Consider the following 21,419-nt stretch of genomic DNA (forward strand, 5'->3'; position numbering starts at 1 on the left):
TGTTTACCTCTCCGACGCTCAACATTAGTGGGATTGAGGTGGAGAATAGAGGGTTTAGGTGTTTAAGGGCCGAGACTTGAGAGAAACGAGCGAGAGATGAGTTTCGCAGCGTTTCAGTACTAAAGAATGGATTACCTTTTGAAGAGGGAGGGCATCTTGTATTTATAGGCGACCAAGGGGCCATTGGTGGGCCCCTTGGCCGAGGATAACATAGGCTCGGCCCTTGGCCGAGGATAGCATAGGCTCGGCCGAGGATAGCATAGGATGGCGTCATTGGTGGGCCCCTTGGCCGAGGATAACATAGGCTCGGCCCTTGGCCGAGGATAGCATAGGATGGCGTCATTGGTAGGCCCCTTGGCCGAGGATAACATAGGCTCGGCCCTTGGCCGAGGATAGCATAGGCTCGGCCGAGGATAGCATAGGATGGCGTCATTGGTGGGCCCCTTGGCCGAGGATAACATAGGCTCGGCCATTGGCTGAGGGTAACATAGGCTCGGCCATTGGCCGAGGATAGCATAGGGCCGAGGATAGGCTTGTGAGGCCGAGGTCGAGCTCGTGAGGCCGAGGTCGAGCTCGTGAGGCCGATGTCGAGTTTATGAGGCCGAGGCCATCGGGCTGATGGCCGTGCATAGCGGAGCTCGGTCTTGGGCCGAGGCTATTCGGCCGGCCCTTGGCCGAGCCGGCCCACGGGCCGATCAATGGCCGTGGCAAGTCTGATCGCTATTTTGCCTTTGATTGGCCGCGATCAGGGTCGGGCCGATAACATTAGCCCCCCGAGTTTATCGTCGAGTGAAGCTCGTGCGGTAAACTCAAGATTCCCGTCATCGTCGGCCCAGCGAAGCGACCCATCGCGAAAAGGTTTGACTCGAGCCTCTTTTACTATTTATTTTTCCTTTCTCTGGTCTCTTTTCGTTTTTGCCTCGCTACACGTGCCAATGGTCCCTACCAACCACCTGTCGGGGCGTGGGTCCATTGAAGATGACCTCTTCCCTCTGCTCCGGAATCAAAATGTGAACCTAGACGACCTTTGGGCGCAATTCTCATCCCCTGTGGATACCCAAAACACAGCGCCCCCATCACCGTCTTCGGGCAACAGGTCGGTTGAGATGGCTGGAGGCGATCTTCGCTCGGTCGATGCGTGGCTGGCCGACGTTGAGGAGGGTACGTGCACCGGAGACGTCACCAGAGGGGACCCCGACGTCGTCGGGGACGCGCGCGGCCTGGGGGAAGGTGCGCCCGCCTAGGTGAGTCCGCGCGAAGGTGGGCCGACCCCCGTCGGCCTTGTCTGTGCTGGAGGTGTTGCCGGGAGAGGCCCAAGCCGCGCTGGTGTATCGCCCGCCCTGGAAGGAGTCGCGTCGGCCGAGCCGGGCGCAGGGAGAGTCGCGCCAGTCCCGGGTGGCGATGTCGGGACTGTCCGGCAAGCGGGCGGTGGCGATGGAGGCCCGGGTACTCTGGGCCCGGCCTCCCCCGAGGAGGGATGCACCGGTGGAGGTCGATCGGAGGCGGAGGGCGTCGATGGAGGACCGCCGGAGGTGGGCGGCGTCGTTGGCGGCAGTGTCGGCACCAGAGACGAGGAGCGCCGGCCGGACAGCGCCGGCCAGGGGGCGGGGGCCGAGGCGCTGGTTGCCCTAGCCCTAGGGGTCGGTGGCGTCCCATCTGGCGAGCCGGGCCATGCCGCCGGGCCAGGCGCAAGCGCCAATGGGCCGGGCGAGAGCCCAAAGGGCCTGGGTGATCTGGGCGCGCGAGGGGACTTTCTGGCCAGGCCTGGCGCCGATGGTGGGAATGCTGCCGGGCCGGACAAGGGGAAGACAGGGCCGGCTGGCTCGGGCGGCCGCCGTGAGGGGTCTGCAATCCGTGGTGACCTGGACTGCTCGGGCGTTTATGTCCCGAGCTCGCTCTCGATCGTCAATTTCACGAGTTTGAAGAAGCGTTACGGCATCCCGGATTCGGTATCGATCCTGAGGCCGTTGCCCGACGATCGCCCGACTCGCCCTCCGAAGGGACACGCGGTCATTCACGAGGCGAGTCTTCGCGGGGGGCTACGGTTACCCTTTCAACCGGTGATCCAAGAGCTATTGATTCGGTTGGGGGTGCATACGTCGCAGATGTCTCCGTCCTTCTACCGGGCGGTCGCCACGTGCCATATGATGCTCTACCGAGCAAAGAAACGGGCAGTCACCGTAGACGATATCCAGGATCTCGTGGTCGTTCGCGGGGTCCCGAGGAAACCGGGCTTCTACTGCGCGTGCCCTTGGAAACGCATCTCCATCGTTACCAAGGTTACCTCGAAGCATCGGTACACTTGGTGTTGGAATTGATCTAGGGTTTAAGAAAATGATTAAACACTTCGGGAAGCAGCGGAATTTTAAAAATTTATTTTCAAGTAAAAACAGTTTTTACTAACCTAGACAAAGAGCAAGTACATGTAATTAAAAACTATTATGAGTATAGAAGTTTACTAACCTTTCTTGAAGCTTGAACTTTGTAGAAGCTTTTGGAAAGTTTGCAACGCTCGTCTCCTCGTAGCACGTCTCTCTTTCTTTCCTCGGCACCTCGAGCAACCACGATAGTTTCTATCACTAAATCACTCGAAATAAAAGGAATCAGTGAGTGGGCACTTTTAAACACTACGACTTAAGAACAAATCTTGAAGTCGCAGAGCTAAACACTAGGTCAAGTGAGAACCTAGGTGCCAAAACAAGAATAATCGAAAATAAACTAGAAAGAGAGAGAGAGAGAGGAGTTCGGCCAAGTTCTAGAGAGAGAGTCTCTCAAATCTCTTAAACTTGGATGAATGAATTGTGAGGAAATGAGGCTCCTATTTATAGGAGAGGTCTCACCTTCAATAAGGTAGTTTCCTCTTCTATAGAATATCACATATTCATGAGCCAATTTCCTCTTTTTCCCTTTGAGACACTCGGGCAACACAAGGCTTCTAGAAGCCTTGATTTGTTTCCAATTTTGTTCATGGCTTGCCTTTTCTCTCAACATGGCCGATTCCCTTATGCATGCATATGCAAATTTGTTTCCTCTTTTTCTTTTGGCAAGTATCTAAATACATTTATGCACAAAATAAACTCTCTTTCCTTAGGTATGTTGGGCGCCCAACATGTCTCTAGAAGGAGCTTCTAGAAGCTTCTTCATTTATTCATGAGAACATGAAAAAAGGCCCATTAAGAATTTTCAATAAAATTCTTATAAAATGAAATTAATTCACAAGGCCCAATGACCAAGTCATGGCCGAGTGACATTAAGTCATCAAATGAACTTGTCAAAAAATTTATTGACATTCATTTCATCCTATGTCTCAAAAGACAAAAATACCCTTTTGGCAATTTTCGTTCTTGTTTTGACTTAGCTTCCAGTTTAACTATTCCTATCGATGTGATTCGTGACAGTGACCTCATGGACCCAAATGAACAAAGCTTGAGCTAAACACTTGGACTCAAAAGTTCTCAAACCTTTTCCATGTTTAGCTTAATGCCAACTGACTCCACTAAAGAGTTGACACTGAAAATCTCTCGGTTCAAATGAATTTGTTTTCTACTCAAGAATTCGACCTAATTATAATGAGCGGATCCACTGAATATTATCTATGCTACCCTTCATGAATGTCATCAGCTAGTCGGGATTTACTAAATTACCATTTTACCCTTCTAGCTGTTATTTCCTCAACTCCTTTGTCGCTTGTGAATAAGTTAGAAACAATGTATTGACGAGGAGCTGACAAGTCACATTGTTTCATCCAAAAGAGTCAGGACTCAATTTGGACACTGGCCAGTTCATTTATTCACACTCCAAGGAACAAAGCATGAGGTGACATACATTGCATTTCAGCAATCTTGTACATGAATTCCATATCTATGAGAACTTCACAAAGTTACTCATGACATACTCACAACTTAGTACTTCACCAATAGGCCCTGTTCGGAATCACATAGTGAGTCCGAACTCTGACTTCCTCAAATGAGAATACTAAAGTGTGAAATGGCATGTCTCATTTCAGGATTAAGGTAAGCATGATGCAATTCATACATAGTGACTTCGAGACATAAGAGGTTAAATGGTTTGTTCTTATCTTGTCTCTAGAAGTGCACTGGTCAATTCAGTACCTTCGGAAGATACCTAGAAGAACTATAGAGTCTCCAACTCTCATTGCCTCATAACCAGACATCATAGATTCTTCTAACAATCGTACTGAGGTCAATAGTCCTTTGACCCTAAGATTGCGAATATATCGTTTTAAGCAAACTACGAAGAGTTCGTTCATGCAAATCTACATTTGTCTCTTCGTAAGTTGTTAAGTTTGTTTATGGACTAAAAGACTAAGGTTTTATCATAAAGCTTCAAACGAAGAAAGAATGAATGAACGTTTCAACTTTATTAATGAATGAATAGGCAATTACAAGCAAGAGTCTTCATGAGACTTTATTACATCAAATGTACAAAATAAAGATTACAACTCTTCTTGTGGGCACCATTGACAACACTTGGGTGTGGGTTTCCGAGTCGGCCTTCGGGACGGCGCCCTTAACGTTTGGTCTCGCGGTCGATTTTCCCTCCGTCGGGGACGTAGAAGATTCCGAACTTGTATCCGTGATCAAAGCGATCCCGGATTCGAGGCGGCAGGGGTCACTGTTCGAGTCCCCGGACCTAATGACGAGGACCAGGTTGTTCGTGCCTTGTGACAACGCCCCTCCGTGTCTTGGTCTTGGCGTGGAGGTTACGGAGGACCCTGTATCAGAGGCGGGGGGTTCGTCCGCCCCTCCCCCCGACGTGGGGGGTACTATCCATTCACATGCTCTCGTGTTATCGTGCTTTTCGTTGTATTACGCTTATCGTGTGTGTTCTAACTTACTGTCGTCTCTCTCTCTTTCAGATACCATGCCCAGACGACATCGGCCGCGCACACACGTGCCGAAAGTGGCACCTATCGCTGAAGCTACGACCGCGGCTTGCCCCCGAGCTGAGGTTCGCCACCGAGGGTCGCCACCGCGGGCGGGGAACGAGGCGATCTCTTCTAACAAGTGATCGTCATCGTCGACTTCCTTCGGGCCACCCTCTGGCCACAAGCGCGCCCACACATCGACGGTGCCAGATAGCATGGATTCGATGCTCCTGGCGGAGGCGGCGGAGCTGAGGGATCAGTGCTCCCGAGGGATTCTTGGGACCTCTCTGCGGGACTTCAAAGGTTTGCTGATGATAAGCGATCTGGAGCATTTCCAAAACGGGATCGGCGATGCCCGAAAGGTACGATCCGCCTGCTTATCTCATGCGTAACCATTATGCTTATTTCGATTATACGTATATCACTTGTCTCTGCAGATGCTCGCACGTCAAGAGCGAAGTGGTCGCATTCTCTGGGACCTGCTGCGGCGCATGCAGATTATGGAGAAGGACAAGGAGAGCACGGCGGCCGCCCACGCTGACGCTCTAGCGGGAGCCCGCACCGCTCGAGAATTTCAAGCACTCGAGGATGAGCTGAAGCGAGCCCGCGAGGAGTCGGTGACCGAGAAATTGCTTCGCACGGCCGGGCAGGTGTCTCGGGAGAAGGCGGAGCAGGCGGCCGACACCTTCTTAGGGGAGACGAAGAAGCTCCAGGCGGCGCTCTCGAGCCGGGACGAGGAGCTGAGCATCATCCACGCTCGGTTGTCAGTGAGTGAGATCTCCCGAGTCGAGGCCGAGAGGGAGAGGGATACTTTGCGGGCGGAGGTGCAGATCCTTGCCGAGGAGAAAGACAACACCGTGCAGTCTAAGACGGACTTGGAGGATGACTGGGACCTCGCGCTGGAGGCGGCCCGTTATGAGGCAGCCAAACGGGTCCGAGATGCGACCGTGAAGGAGAACGTGTCTCGTGGGACCACGTTTTCCTTCTTCGACGACCTGCGCCCCCAAGCCCCCGCGGAAGCCGCCCAGTCGACGAACCGTCACCTCGACGGAGAAGCCATCGGCGGGTTTGGCGCCCCCTGCCCCGAGGAAGACGAAGAGCAGATCGACTTCGGCTCGGAGTAGCCGAGTTTTCTTCGGTTTTCCGCGCACTTGTTTAGCGCTTGCGTCATGCTTTCTTCCAGACTTGTTATGTCTTTCTTCCGTTAGAAGTTTGCCGTACTCTCGTACTTTTCTTTTTGGATTGCTCGTACAACATTGTTTGCCTTAGTTAAAGATTTTTCGTCTGTTATGCGTCTTATATCGTCGACTTGCTATGCTTAGCGTAATCGATTCGCGAGTTTTGATTGGTGCGTGTCTCACGAGCTCGGCTAGCCTTACCTAGCGTAACCGGTTTGCACGGCTTACTGCCGCACTTGATGGCGAAGCTTCCCGCGGACGCTGGCTAGACCAGATTCGCCCGGCGGGTGTGACCTTCGGCCATCCATTCGTGACTCGTCGCCCGTCGGCGTCTGCGAGCTGGGTGGCCGTCGCGCTCGTCTTCCGGCGAGTACGCTACCTATCGGCGTGCATATCAGGACGAGCTTGCAGTTTCCAGTGAGCGTGCTACTTGTCGGTACGCGCATCACGTTTTGGGTTTTGACTGCCGAGATCGACGGTCCGGTGCGCGGAGGCGATCTACCGATGCCCCGTTGCCTATCGGTGTGCGGGGCGTGGAATTGTGCGAGAGCGTCGCGCGGAGGTTGGAGGTCCGGTGCGCGGATCCGACTTGTTAATCTTTAGCTACCTTTCGGCGTGTAAAACGTGTCATTGTGCGAGCTCGACTAGACGAGGTGACGAGCTCGACTAAACGACGTGACGAGTTCGACTAGGCGAAGTGACGAGTTTGACTAGACGAAGTGACCAGCTCGAAGTGACGAGCTCGACTAGGCGAAGTGACGAGCTCGACTAGACGAAGTGACCAGCTCGAAGTGACCAGCTTGACTAGACGAGGTCAAAGTCCCAACAATCCGTTAGCCCCCCGAGTTTCTCGGGTACTCGCAGAGAAGATGAAAAATTGTTACAAAATAAGGTAAAGGTTTCGAAGCGAAATGTAATTCGATTACAATGTCGAAATAGTTAAAAAATTACATTCCCAAGCCGTTTGGCCATACTTGAGATTTAAAAATTTCAATGCAAAAATCAAAAATGAAATGACATAACAAAACATAGAGTAAGCGGGAACATGCATCTATTGGTAGTACCGCCGAAGGTGTTCCGCGTTCCAAGGGTGCGTGAATACGAGTCCCTCCAAGTTCTCGAGCTCGTACGTGCCGTTGTGGATGGCTCAGCGCACGCGGTACGGACCTTCCGAAGTGGGGCCCAAGACTCCCACCCCTTGCACTTTAGTGTTTTGGAACACCCTCCTGAGGACGAGGCTTCCGTCGGCGAACTGTCGCAGCTTGACCTTGGAGTTGTAGTATTTTTTGACCTTCCTCTTTTATACAGCAAGGCGGGTGAGCGCGTCCGCCCTCCTCTCATCTATGAGGTCCAGCTCGAGCCTGATCGCGTTGTTGTTGGCGGCTTCTTCGTATTCCTTGATGCGTAGGGTCGGCAGCTTGGTCTCGACGGGCACCACGGCCTCGACGCCGAACGTGAGAGCGAAAGGGGTTTCTCCGGTCGCATTTCCCGCGGTGGTTCGGTACGCCCATAGGACCATGGGGAGCTCGTCGGCCCAAGCCCCATTTTTCTCCTACAGCTTCTTCTTCAGATTCTCCTTGATCGTTTTGTTGACCGCCTCTACCTGACCGTTGGCTTGAGGATGGCGGGGGGAAGAGAAAGTCTTGCTAATGCCCAACTGCTCTCATACTTCTCGGAGGCGCGCGTTGTCAAATTGCTTTCCGTTATCGGTCACAATCGATGCGGGGATCCCGAAGCGGCAGACAATGTTCTTCCAGATGAAGTTCGTTGTTTTTGTCTCGGTGATCTTTGCCAGCGGTTCGGCCTCTACCCACTTCGTGAAATAGTCGATTGCCACGATCGCATGCTTGTATTGCCTCGGAGCTATAGGTAGCTCGCCGATGAGATCGATTCCCCACTTTGCGAAGGGTCGCGGCACGATGATCGGGCATAGCGGGGCAGGCGCTTGGCGCGGGATGTGAGCGAACCTTTGGCATTTGTCGCATTTCTTGGCCCACTCGTGGGAGTCCTTTTTCAAGGTTGGCCAAAAATATCTGAGCCTTAGAAGCTTCAATGCCAAGGATTGTCTGGCGGCATGGTTTCTGCACACCCCTTCGTGCACTTCACGGAGCGCTTTCTTCGCCTCGACCTCGGTCAAGCAGCGGAGGAGGGGCATGGAGTAGCCCCTCTTCAACAGGTTATCTTCCCTAATCGCGTACTTCGGCGCCAAGCTTCTTAGCTTTTTGGCTTTTCTTTGTCTCCGGGGGTGACTCCTCGCTTAAGGAATTCCACGAGCGGAGTCATCCATGAGGGGGGCGGAGTCTCGTCGAGTACCCCTACGTTGCCTCTCGAGACGTAGGGTCGGGTCAGCATTTCGATCGGGACGCTGCCCTCGCCCTTCTCGTCTATCCCGGACGAGAGGCGAGCCAGGGCGTCAGCGTCGACGTTCGCCTCTCAAGGAACTTGGACGATCTCGAACCATGATATGGCCTCTAGGTTCTCTTGGGTCTTGGATAGGTACGCGAACATGTTTGGCTCTTTTGCGGCGTAGTCGCCCTTAACCTGGTTCACAATCAACTGCGAGTCGCAGTGGATGCGCAGGTTTTGGATGCCTAGCTTGTTTGCTAGCTCCAAGCCAACGATCAGAGCCTCGTATTCTGCCTCGTTGTTGGAAGCCTTGAACTCGAACCGCAAGGCGTATCTCAGTTTTTCCCTATCGGTATTTGTGAGCACAACGCCGGCGCCAGCCCCCCGGGCGTTTGACGCGCCATCCACGTGCAAGTCCCAGACCGGCCCTATGGGGTTGTTGGTCCTCTTCTTCGACGACTCGCTGTGGTTGTCCTCCTTGTCTTCTCTGCCCTCACCGCCTTTATCCCCCTCGTCTGCCGAGGGCGCGCCTGTGAACTCGGCTACGAAGTCAGCGCGGGCTTGGCCCTTGATGGCGGTTCTCGGTTGGAACTCGACCCCGTACTCGCCCAACTCTTGGGACCATACGGCCATTCGAGAGGAGGTCCCTTTTTGAAGGGCGTTCTCGATGGGATGCCCCGTGCGGACCACAATGGGGTGCGCCTGAAAGTAGGGTCGGAGTTTTCTCGCGCTCATGACAAGGGCGAGGGACAATCTCTCGATTTCTGGGTATCGAGTCTCGGCGTTGAGGAGCACCTTGCTAACGTAATAGACCGGCCATTGCACCTTGTCTTCTTCGCGTATGAGAACCGCGCTCACGGCCCTGTCGGAAACCGCGAGGTAGATGTACAAGGTTTCACCATTCTTTGGCTTTGCAAGGAACGGGGGGAGGCGAAATAGGCTTTCTTTTCGCGGAATGCTTCCTCGCACTTCTCCGTCCACACGAACCCGTCGGTCTTCTTCAGTGCCTTGAAAAACGGTTGGCACTTGTCGGTGGCCTTGGACACGAATCGCATCAGGGCGGCGATCCTTCCTGTCAGACTCTGAACTTCTTTCACTTTCTGCGGTGACCTCATCTCTAAGATCGCCCTAATCTTCTCAAGGTTAGCCTCGATCCCGCGGCGGCTAACCATGTAGCCCAAGAATTTTCTGGACTCGACCCCAAAAGCGCACTTGTTGGGGTTGAGCTTCATCTTGTAGCGTCGCAGGATCGCAAACATCTCTCTCAGGTCTCAAACGTGGTCGTGGGTCTTGAGGCTTTTGACGAGCATATCGTCCACGTAGACTTCCATGGTTTTTCCAATTTGATTGGCGAACATTCGGTTTACCAACCTTTGATACGTCGCTCCGGCATTTTTTAGGCCAAAGGGCATGACCTGGAACAGTAGAGTCTGCGGTTCGTAACAAAGGTGGTCTTGATCTGGTCCGGCTCGTGCATCCGGATCTGGTTGTAGCCTGAGTAGGCGTCCATGAAGCTCAACAACTCGTGGCCCGCCGTAGCGTCCACAAGCTGCTCGATCCTCGGGAGGGGGAAGCTATCTTTTGGGCAAGCCTTGTTGAGATCTTTATAGTCGATACAGATCCGCCATTTCTCGTTTGGCTTCTTGACCATCACCACGTTGGACACCCACTTGGGGTGTTCCGCCTCCTTGATGAAGTCGGCGGTGAGAAGTTTGTCGACCTCTACACCGATGGCTTGGTATCTCTCTCCGCTGAACGTCTGCCGCCGTTGAACGCGTTCGGCTACTCTCTTGTCGTCGTTGAGACGGTGAACCATTATCTCGGGGTCGATCCCCGGCATGTCGGCGTGTGTCCACGTGAAGACGTCCTTGTGCTTGCGGAGGAAGGTGGCGAGCTGGTTTCGGACTTCGGACGGGAGCTGGGCGCCTACCTTGACTACCTGGTCGGGTTTGGCGTCGTCCAACACGACGGGAATAAGGTCTTCCGGTGTCTCCACCTTTCGACACCCGACATCATCCCTCTGGTCTAGTTCTCCGAAGATTCCTCCTTCCTCTATTTTGCACGGGAACTTGTCCCCGAGCTGGAAGACGGTGCTCACCATCTTTCCCTTTTCTTTCCCGCCCATCCCTTGGATGTAGCACATCCTTGCCATCGATTGGTCTCCCAACATCATGGCTATCCCCTTGTCAGTCGGGAACTTCATCATCAGGTGGTAAGTGGACGTAATGGCCTTCAATCGGTTGAGGGTCGGGCGGCCAATTATGATGTTGTAGGCGGAGGGTTGGTCCACGACCAAGAACGATACGATGTGGGTGACCTCGAGCCCCCCCGGTGTCCCGAAGGTCACCGGGAGGTCGATGGTTCCCTCCGTCATGACCCTCTCCCCGGAGAAGCCGAAGAGCGGAGTCGAGATCGAGGTCGGTCTCATCCCAGATAGCTTCATCCTATCCAGCGCCGCCTTGAAGATTATATCGGCGGAGCTCCCATTGTCGATTAGGATTCTCCGGACGAGGTTGTTGGCGACCGGGGCTGAGACGACGATCGCGTCGTTGTGTGGGTGGAGGACTCGTGCCGCCTCTTGGCTAGTGAAGAACATGGACTCGAATGGGGCCGGAGGAGGAGCCTCGTACGTATGGTTGATGTAGTGCGTTATTTTCCCTTGGGAAACTTCACGCGCGTACTTCTTCCTTTGCGTGGACGAGTCCCCAAACTCCGGGCCGCCCATGATTAAGCCCACGACATGCAGTTGTGAGCTCTCCAGTTCTTCGATTGCTGCTCAGTCCGTGACGGTCACCATTGCCGGACCCTTCATTTCCTGCCGCGGACGCTCACCGTGCGCCGCGGCCGTCCCGATCGTTCTAAGGACGTACTCTTTCAGTTTCCCATCTTGAATCAAGGCCTCGATCTGACGCTTGAGTTGATAGCATTCGGACGTCAGATGCCCGTGATCTTGGTGGTATTCGCAGAACTTGTTTCGATCCCTCTTTGCAGGATCCTTTGTGAGAGGAGTGGGGCTCCCTAGCTTGTCGCGGTGCAGAGCTAGGATCCGCTCCGGTGGGGTGTTCAAGGGGGTAAACGTCGAGAACTTTCGGAAGCTATCGACGTGTGACGGTCTCGGCCCGGGGAGGGAGCGGCCGTTAGGGGCCTCGCCTCCCGTGTTCCTCCTCTTTCGAGGGTCGAGATGATCTCCATCTTGGTCGTCGAGGCGTCGACTACCTTGCACCCCTGACTTCCGGCCATCTCGGCCATCGAGATAATCCTCGATTCCCATATACGTGCGGGCTCTCGTCATCAGCTCTGCCATGCCCCGCGGGACCTTCCCAATAATGGACTTGAGGAAGTCGCTTGTGCAAACTCCTTCGGTGATCGCCGTGATGGCGTCCTTGTCGTCGAACCCCTCGACTTTGTGGGACTCCTCGGTGAAGCGAGCGAGGTATTGCCTCAACGTCTCGTCTCTCCCTTACCGAATGGAGAGGAGGTGGGTCTTCGACTTCTTCTGTGCCACGAGCGTGGCGAAGCGGGCAAGGAAAGCCTCTTGCAAAGCCCGGAAGGACGGGATGCTCTCGGGTCTCAAGCTCCGAAACCACTCAAAGCCCGACCCTGTGAGGGTTAGGCTGAAGGCTTGGCATAGGGTCGCGTCCGGCTGCCCTTGCATTGTCATCCACGTCTCGTAGTGTTGGATGTGGAAGTTCGGGTCAGTCCGCCCATCATAGGGAGGGATGGACGGCAATTTGAAGTTCCCCACGCAAGGTTGCATGAGGATTTGCGCGACGAAGGGAGAGTACGATTCCTCGATCCCTCCATACGGCCTCTGCCTCCCTGACTCCCTCATCTCGATGATTTGGTTTTGTAGGCTCTGAATCATCATGACCATGTCAAGCCCGTTAGCAAGGCTGACCGCCGGGGCCACGGGAGTCGCCGGCTGGCGCTCGTTCGACGCTTGGTCCACGATATTGGCCTGAGGTTGGCCGAGAGTTGCGGCGGGGAGTGCGTCCCTCCGAGAGTTGAGCCTTTGGCGGAGATCCTCCCCTCGGGAGTTTCTCTGCGCCATCAAGCACTCTATAAGGTCCACGCTCGGCGCATGGTGGGGTGAGTTCCCCCTTGGTCGGGCCATGCGGCGAGCGCTTCGGCTATCGGCCCCATCATAGCCCAAGTCACTCTCTCCTCGGTGAGGGGCCGTGTCCGGCCGCCTCTTGAAACCGAAGGGGCGAGTCCCTGGGAATGCGACCATGCCTGTCGTCGCGCCGGACGCGACGAACCTGTTGGAATCGATCTAGGGTTTAAGAAAATAATTAACACTTTGGTAAGCGGCGGAATTTTAAAAAATTTCTTTTCAAGTAAAAACGGTTTTTTACTAACCTAGACAAAGAGCAAGTACATGTAATTACTAACTATTATGAGTATAGAAGTTTACTAACCTTTCTTGAAGCTTGAACTTTGAGAAGCTTTTGGAAAGTTACAACGCTCGTCTCCCCTCGCAGCACGTCTCTCTTTCTTTCCACGGCACCTCGAGCAAACACGAAAGTTTCTATCACTAAATCACTCGAAATAAAGGAATTAGTGAGTGGGCACTTTTAAACACTACGACTTAAGAACGAGTCTTGAAGTCGCAGAGCTAAACACTAGGTCAAATGAGGACCTAGGTGCCAAAACAAAATTCGAAAATAAACTAGAGAGAGAGAGGAGTTCGGCCAAAGTTCTAGAGAGAGAGTCTCTCAAATCTCTTGAACTTGGATGAATGAAATGTGAAGAAAGGGGCTCCTATTTATAGGAGAGGTCTCACCTTCAATAAGGTAGTTTCCTCTTCTATAGAATATCAAATATTCATGAGCAAAATAACCCTCCTTTCCCATTTGAAATTCTCGGCCAAACAAGGCTTCTAGAAGCCTTGATTTGTTTCCTATTTTATTCCTTTCTCTAGCTTGGCTGATTCCCCTATGCATCCTTATGCAAATTTGTTTCCTCTTTTTCTTTTGGCAAGTATCTTGATACATTTATGCACAAAATATTCTCTCTTCCTATGGGTATGTTGGGCGCCCAAAAGGACTCTAGAAGGAGCTTCTAGAAGCTTCTTCATTTGTTCATGACAACATGAGAAAGGCCCATTAAGAATTTTCAATAAAATTTTTATGAAATGAAATTAATCCACAAGGCCCAATTAATCATATTATGGCCGAGTGACATTAAGTCATCAAATGACCATGTCAAAAAAATTATTGACATTCATTTCATCATATGTCTCAAAAGACAAAAATACCCTTTTGACAATTTTCGTTCTTGTTTTGACATAGCTTCCAGTTTAACTATTCCTACTCGATGTGATTCGTGACAGTGACCTCGTGGACCCAAATGAACAAAGCTTGAGCTAAACACTTGGACTCAAAAGTTCACAAACTTTTTCCAAGTTTTAGCTTAATGCCAACTGACTCCACTAAAGAGTTGACATTGAAAATCTCTCGGTTCAAATGAATTTATTTTCTACTCAAGAATTCAACCTAATTATGATGAGCGGATCCACTGAATATTATCTATGTGTACCCTTCATGAACGTCATCAGCTAGTCGGGATTTACTAAATTACCATTTTACCCTTCTAGCTGTTAGTTCCTCAACTCCTTTGTCGCTTGTGAATAAGTTAGAAACAATGTATTGACGAGGAGCTAACAAGTCACATTGTTTCATCCAAAAGAGTCAGGACTCAATTTGGACACTGGCCAGTTCATTTATTCACAATCCAAGGAACGAAGCATGAGGTGACATACATTGCATTTCAGCAATCTTGTACATGAATTCCATATCTATGAGAACTTCACCAAGTTACTCATGACATTCTCACAACTTAGTACTTCACCAATAGGCCCTGTTCGGAATCACATAGTGAGTCCGAACTCTGACTTTCTCAAATGAGAATACGTAAGTTGTGAAATGGCATGTCTCATTTCAGGATTAAGGTAAGCATGATGCAATTCATACATAGTGACTTCGAGACATAAGAGGTCAAATGGTGTGTTCTTATCTTGTCTCTAGAAGTGCACTGGTCAATTCAGTACCTTCGGAAGATACCTAGAAGAACTATAGAGTCTCCAACTCTCAATGCCTCATAACCAGACATCATAGATTCTTCTAACAATCATACTGAGGTCAATAGTCCTTTGACCCTAAGATTGCGAATATATCGTTTTAAGCAAACCAAGAAGAGTTTGTTCATGCAAATCTACATTTGTCTCTTCGTAAGTTGTTAAGTTTGTTTATGGACTAAAAGACTATGGTTTTATCATAAAGCTTCAAACAAAGAAGGAATGAATGAACGTTTCAACTTTTTATTAATGAATAAGCAATTACAAGCAAGAGTCTTCGTAAGACTATATGACATCAAATGTACATAAATACACACTACAACTCTTCTTGTGGGCACCATTGACAACAAACTCCCACTTGACTCGAAGAAGATGTGTGTAGTCGTTCATGCCTAATCCCTCTCGATGTTGGTCGAAGACCTTGTTCGCTAGGGCCTTGGTAAATGGATCTGCCAGAGATCTACTTCACCTCCACGTCTCCGCGCTGCACGATCTCTCGAATCAAATGGTATTTCCTCTCAATATGCTTAGAGCGCTTATGGCTTCGAGATTCCTTTGAGTTAGCGACAACCCCACTATTATCACAATAAAGGGTCATGGGCTCGTCGACGTTTGGAACAACTTCCAAATACTTAAGGAATTTTCTAAGCCCTGCAGCCTCTTTGGATGCTTCACAAGCAGCCACATATTCTGCTTCCATTGTGGAGTCAGAAATGCAAGATTGCTTAATACTCCTCCACACAACAGCTCCACTATTAAGGATGAACACAGATCACGAAGCGGATTTCCTGGAATCCTTATCCGCTTGAAAATCGGAGTCGGTATAACCCGTCATAGTCAGGTCAGTACCTGAGTATGTAAGCATCAAGTTCCTAGTTCTTCGAAGATACTTAAGAACATGCTTAACAACAATCTAGTGCTCGGGTCCAGGGTGTTGGAATCGATCTAGGGTTTGAGAAAATAATTAATGCTTCGGTAAGCGGCGGAATTTTAAAAATTTTCTTTTACAAGCAAAACAGTTTTTACTAACCTAGACAAGTGCAAGTACATGTAATTAAAAACCAATATGAGCTAGAAGTTTACTAATCTTTCTTGAAGCTTGAACTTTGAAGAAGCTTGTGGAAAGTTTGCAACGCTCGTCTCCCCTCGCAGCACGTCTCTCTTTCTTTCCTCGGCACCTCGAGCAACCACGAAAGTTTCTATCACTAAATCACTCGAAAAGAAGGAATCAGTGAGTGGGCACTTTTAAACACTACGACTTAAGAACAAGTCTCGAAGTCGCAGAGCTAAACACTAGGTCGAGTGAGGACCTAGGTGCCAAGACAAAAAAATCGAAAATAAACTAGAGAGAGAGAGAGGATTTTCGGCCAAGTTCTAGAGAGAGAGTCTCTCAATCTCTTAAACTTAGGATGAATCAAATGTGAGGAAATGAGGCTCCTATTTATAGGAGAGGTCTCACCTTCAATAAGGTAGTTTCCTCTTCTATAGAATATCACATATTCATGAGGAATTTCCTCTTTTTTCCCTTTGAGACACTCGGCCAACTCAAGGCTTCTAGAAGCCTTGATTTGTTTCCTATTTTGTTCAAGGCCTTGCCTTGTCTCTCACTTGGCCGATTCCCACTTTCCTCTTGGAGGAAATTTGTTTCCTCTTTTTCTTTTGGCAAGTATCTAAATACATTTATGCACAAAATAAACTCTCCTATTTCTCTATTAGGGTAGGCGCCCAAGTCTCTCTAGAAGGAGCTTCTAGAAGCTTCTTCATTTGTTCATGACAACATGAGAAAGGCCCATTAAGAATTTTCAATAAAATTCTTATGAAATGAAATTAATTCACAAGGCCCAATTAATCATATTATGGCCGAGTGACATTAAGTCATCAAATGAACTTGTCAAAATTTATTGACATCCATTTCATCCTTATGTCTCAAAAGACAAAAATACCCTTTCGACAATTTTCGTACTTGTTTTGACTTAGCTTCCAGTTTAACAATTCCTATCGATGTGATTCGTGACAGTGACCTCATGGACCCAAATGAACAAAGCTTGAGCTAAACACTTGGACTCAAAAGTTCACAAACCTTTTCCAAGTTTAGCTTAATGCCAACTGACTCCACTAAAGAGCTGACACTTAAAATCTCTCGGTTCAAATGAATTTATTTTCTACTCAAGAATTCGACCTAATTATGATGAGCGGATCCACTGAATATTATCTATGTTTACCCTTCATGAATGTCATCAGCTAGTCGGGATTTACTAAATTACCATTTTACCCTTCTAGCTGTTATTTCCTCAACTCCTTTGTCGCTTGTGAATAAGTTAGAAACAATGTATTGACGAGGAGCTAACAAGTCACATTGTTTCATCCAAAAGAGTCAGGACTCAATTTGGACACTGGCCAGTTCGTTTATTCACACTCCAAGGAACAAAGCATGAGGTGACATACATTGCATTTCAGCAATCTTGTACATGAATTCCATATCTATGAGAACTTCACAAAGTAACTCATGACAGACTCACAACTTAGTACTTCACCAATAGGCCTTGTTCGGAATCACATAGTGAGTCCGAACTTTTACTTTCTCAAATGAGAATACTAAGGTGGGAAATGGCATGTCTCATTTCAGGATTAAGGTAAGCATGATGCAATTCATACATAGTGACTTCGAGACATAAGAGGTTAAATGGTTTGTTCTTATATTGTTTCTAGAAGTGCACTGGTCAATTCAGTACCTTCGGAAGATACCTAGAAGAACTATAGAGTCTCCAACTCTCAATGCCTCATAACCAGACATCATAGATTCTTCTAACAATCATACTGAGCTCAATAGTCCTTTGACCCTAAGATTGCGAATATATCATTTTAAGCAAACGACGAAGAGTTTGTTCATGCAAATCTACATTTGTCTCTTCGTAAGTTGTTAAGTTTGTTTATGGACTAAAAGACTAAGGTTTTATCATAAAGCTTCAAACAAAGAAAGAATGAATGAACGTTTTGACTTTATTAATGAATAGATAGGCAATTACAAGCAAGAGTCTTCATGAGACTTTATTACATCAAATGTATAAAATAAAGACTACAACTCTTCTTGTGGGCACCATTGACAACAAAGTCCCACTTGACTCAAAGAAGGTGTGTGTAGTCCTTCATGCCTAATCCCTCACGATGTTGGTCGAAGACCTTGTTCGCTAGGGCCTTGGTGAATGGATCTGCGAGGTTGTCCACCGTTGAGATCTTCTTCACTTCCACGTCTCCGCGCTGCACGATCTCTCGAATCAAATGGTATTTCCTCTCAATATGCTTAGAGCGCTTATGGCTTCTAGGTTCCTTTGAGTTAGCGACAGCCCCACTATTATCACAATAAAGGGTCATGGGCTCGTCGACGTTTGGAACAACTTCCAAATACTTAAGGAACTTTCTAAGCCATACAGCCTCTTTGGATGCTTCACAAGCAGCCACATATTCTGCTTCCATTGTGGAGTCAGCAATGCAAGATTGCTTCATACTTCTCCACACAACAGCTCCACCATTAAGGATGAACACAGATCCCGAAGTGGATTTCCTGGAATCCTTATCCGCTTGAAAATCGGAGTCGGTATATCCCGTCATAGTCAGGTCAGTACCTGAGTATGTAAGCATCAAGTTCCTAGTTCTTCGAAGATACTTAAGAACATGCTTAACAGCAATCCAGTGCTCGGGTCTAGGGTTGGATTGGAAACGACTAACTACACCAACGGCGAAACAGATGTCAGGTCTAGTGCAAAGCATAGCATACATGAGGCTTCCTACGGCAGAGGCGTAAGGAATCTTCCTCATGTCTTCAATCTCTTGTGCAGTCTTGGGGGACTGGTCCTTAGAGAGTGAAACTCCATGCCTAAAGGGTGTTTGACCCCTCTTGCAGTCTTGCATCGAGAAGCGATCCATCACCTTATCAATATAAGATGCTTGAGAGAGCGACAGGGTCCGGTTTTTCCTATCTCGAAAGATTTGGATTCCCAGAATGTATGCGGCTTCTCCTAGATCCTTCATATCGAATTGCTTTGCCAGCCAGACCTTAACCTCAGATAACTTACCCACGTCATTACCAATGAGTAGTATATCATCGACATATAGTACCAGAAACACAACTTTGCCTTCGTGTATTAACTTGGAAACACAAGGCTCATCTATTGACTGTTCAAAGCCAAAGCTCTTTACAGTTTCATCGAATCTAATATTCCATGACCTAGATGCTTGCTTTAGTCCATAAATGGATTTAAGCAACTCACAAACCTTGGTCTCTTGACCTTTATCCACGAAACCGTCTGGTTGAGCCATGTAAATGCCCTCGTCAAGATTGCCATTCAGAAAGGCTGTCTTGACATCCATTTGCCAGATCTCATAGTCGAGAGCTGCAGCTATCGATAGGAGTATGCGGATGGATTTAAGCATCGCGACTGGCGAGAAGGTTTCTTCATAGTCAATCCCTTCTTGTTGGGTATAACCCTTTGCCACAAGTCGTGCTTTGAACGTCTCGACGTTCCCATCAGGACCCCTTTTCTTCTTGTATATTCACTTACACCCTATGGGTTTAATCCCTTCAGGAAGGTCTACAAGTTTCCAGACATTGTTGACATACATCGAGTGCATTTCAACTTTCATGGCGTCAAGCCAAAGGTTTGATTCAGAACAAGCCATCGCTTGGCTATAGGAAACAGGGTCATCCATGTCGGAGACGGCTACAAGAGAGTCTCCATAAGACATGTACCTGTCAGGCTTTTGAGTAGCCCTCCCACTACGTCTAAGTACTACTTGACGAGATTCTGATGAGTTAGGTTGTGTTTCAGTTGGGGTAAGAACAGTTCTTACAGATGAGGTAGAAGCTTCCTCACCCAACTTTTCTTCAAGCACAATTTTGCTTCTAGGTTTTGCATCTTTCATAAAGTCCTCCTCGAGGAAACGAGCATTCGTGCTAACGAAAGTCTTATCGTCCTCGGGACTATAGAAAGTAAAACCTTTGGTTTCCTTCGGATATCCTACAAACAGGCACAATTCTGACCTACTAGCCAACTTGCTAGTCTTTTGCCTCAGCACGTGTGCAGGGCAACCCCAAATTCGGATGCGGCCAAGATTCACTTTACGGCCAGTCCATCGTTCATAAGGAGTACCAGGAACCGTTTTGGACGGAACTCGGTTCAGAATGTAGGCGGCTGTTTCGAGGGCATATCCCCAAAAGGAAAGAAGGAGTGATGAGTAACTCATCATTGATCTAACCATCTCCATAAGAGTTCGGTGTCTTCTCACGTACACTCCGTTTTGTTGAGGTGTGCCAGGTGCGGTAAGCTGAGAAGCGATACCTTCTTCTTTAAGAAAGTCATCGAACTCTCCAGACATATACTCACCACCTCGATCAGATCGAAGGGTTTTGATCACTTTGCCAGTTTGCTTTTCCACTAAAGCCCTAAAGACCTTAAATACGATTTGTGTTTAAGCAAATAGACAAACCCATATCTTGAGTAATCATCAGTGAAGGTAGCGAAGTATTCATATCCTCTACGTGCCTGTTGGTTGAGCGGACCACATACATCAGAATGTATTAGTTCCAGCAACTCAGTGGCTCTTCGACCCTTATCGGAGAAAGGTCGCTTAGTCATTTTTCCTTCTATGCAGGATTCACAAGTAGGTAGTGAACCTATTGCAGAGGCTTGGAGTGGACCATCCCTCACAAGTTTCTTAATCCTATCTAGACTGATATGACCAAGTCTTAAGTGCCAGAGGTATGTTGATTTTGTTAGATCGGAGGATTCAGAAAGTTTGATCCTCTTTGGCTCCCTAATTAGATCGTTATCTATTTCGGTGTCTAAAAGAGAAGGTTGAGTGGGATAGATGTAAAAAAGACCATTATTCATACATGCATCAGTGACAAAAGAATTAGAAAAAAAATACGAATTCCATTCTTTATAAACTTTAAATAATAATCTTGCTCAAAAAGTTGAGCAACAGATACTAGGTTTTTTCCAAAGGAAGGAACATAATACACATTATTCAAATTTAAAGTTCGATCTTCAAAAGATAGCGTCACGGATCCCACAGCCTTCGCAGACACCACGCTCTCATCACCCCACTTGAAGCAGAAGTCGCCATCCTCTAAGCTTTTGCTTTTCCTAAAACCAGTCAAGGAGCAGCAAATATGGTTAGTAGCAGCGGAGTCAATAATCCACGATGATACATTATCAGCTACTAAACAGGCTTCAGTAACAAGTACAATACCTTTTGCTTTGGTTTTGAGGTAGGCAGGACAGTTCCTACGCCAGTGACCAGGCTCCTTGCAGTGGTGGCACTTGTCGTTAGACTTGTCCACCTTCGGAGCCTTTGGTGCCTTCTTCTTCGTGTGAACCTTAGGTTGGTTCTTCTTCTCGGCATTGCGAGGTCTCTTCTTAGATCCAGAGGTGGAGGCAGTAGCATGTACTTCTCCTTGAGCCCTCTTTTTCTTAGTGAGTGCCTCAGCGGTTTGAAGTTCCTTCATGAGCTCGGTAACAGTGTACTCAAGCTTGTTCATGGAATAATTCAACTTGAAGGTATCAAAGGTTTCGGGAAGAGTTTCCAAGATCATATCTATTTTAGTCTCCCCATCAATCTCAGATCCAAGAATCTCCATCTCGTTGAGATAGCTAATGATCAGCATCATATGATCTCTAACGGGAGTTCCAGCCTTCATACGACAGTTCATGAATTTTCGGACCGCTTGTTGCCTAGCTTGACGTCCTTGCCCTCCAAACATCTCATGGATATTGTAGAGCATATCGGTGGCAGTTTCATAATCACGATGTTGTTGTTGCAACACATTGTTCATCGATGCCAAAATATAGCATCTCGCAATCTCATCGGATCGAAGCCAGGCCGCCAGGACGTCTTTCTCCTCTTGCGTCGAATCATCATTCGTTTGAGGACA

The sequence above is a fragment of the Urtica dioica genome, chromosome 6 (assembly GCF_054948205.1).
Source record: "Urtica dioica subsp. dioica isolate 48M chromosome 6, U.dioica_male_clone48M_v1_H2, whole genome shotgun sequence".
Taxonomy (NCBI): Eukaryota; Viridiplantae; Streptophyta; class Magnoliopsida; order Rosales; family Urticaceae; genus Urtica; species Urtica dioica.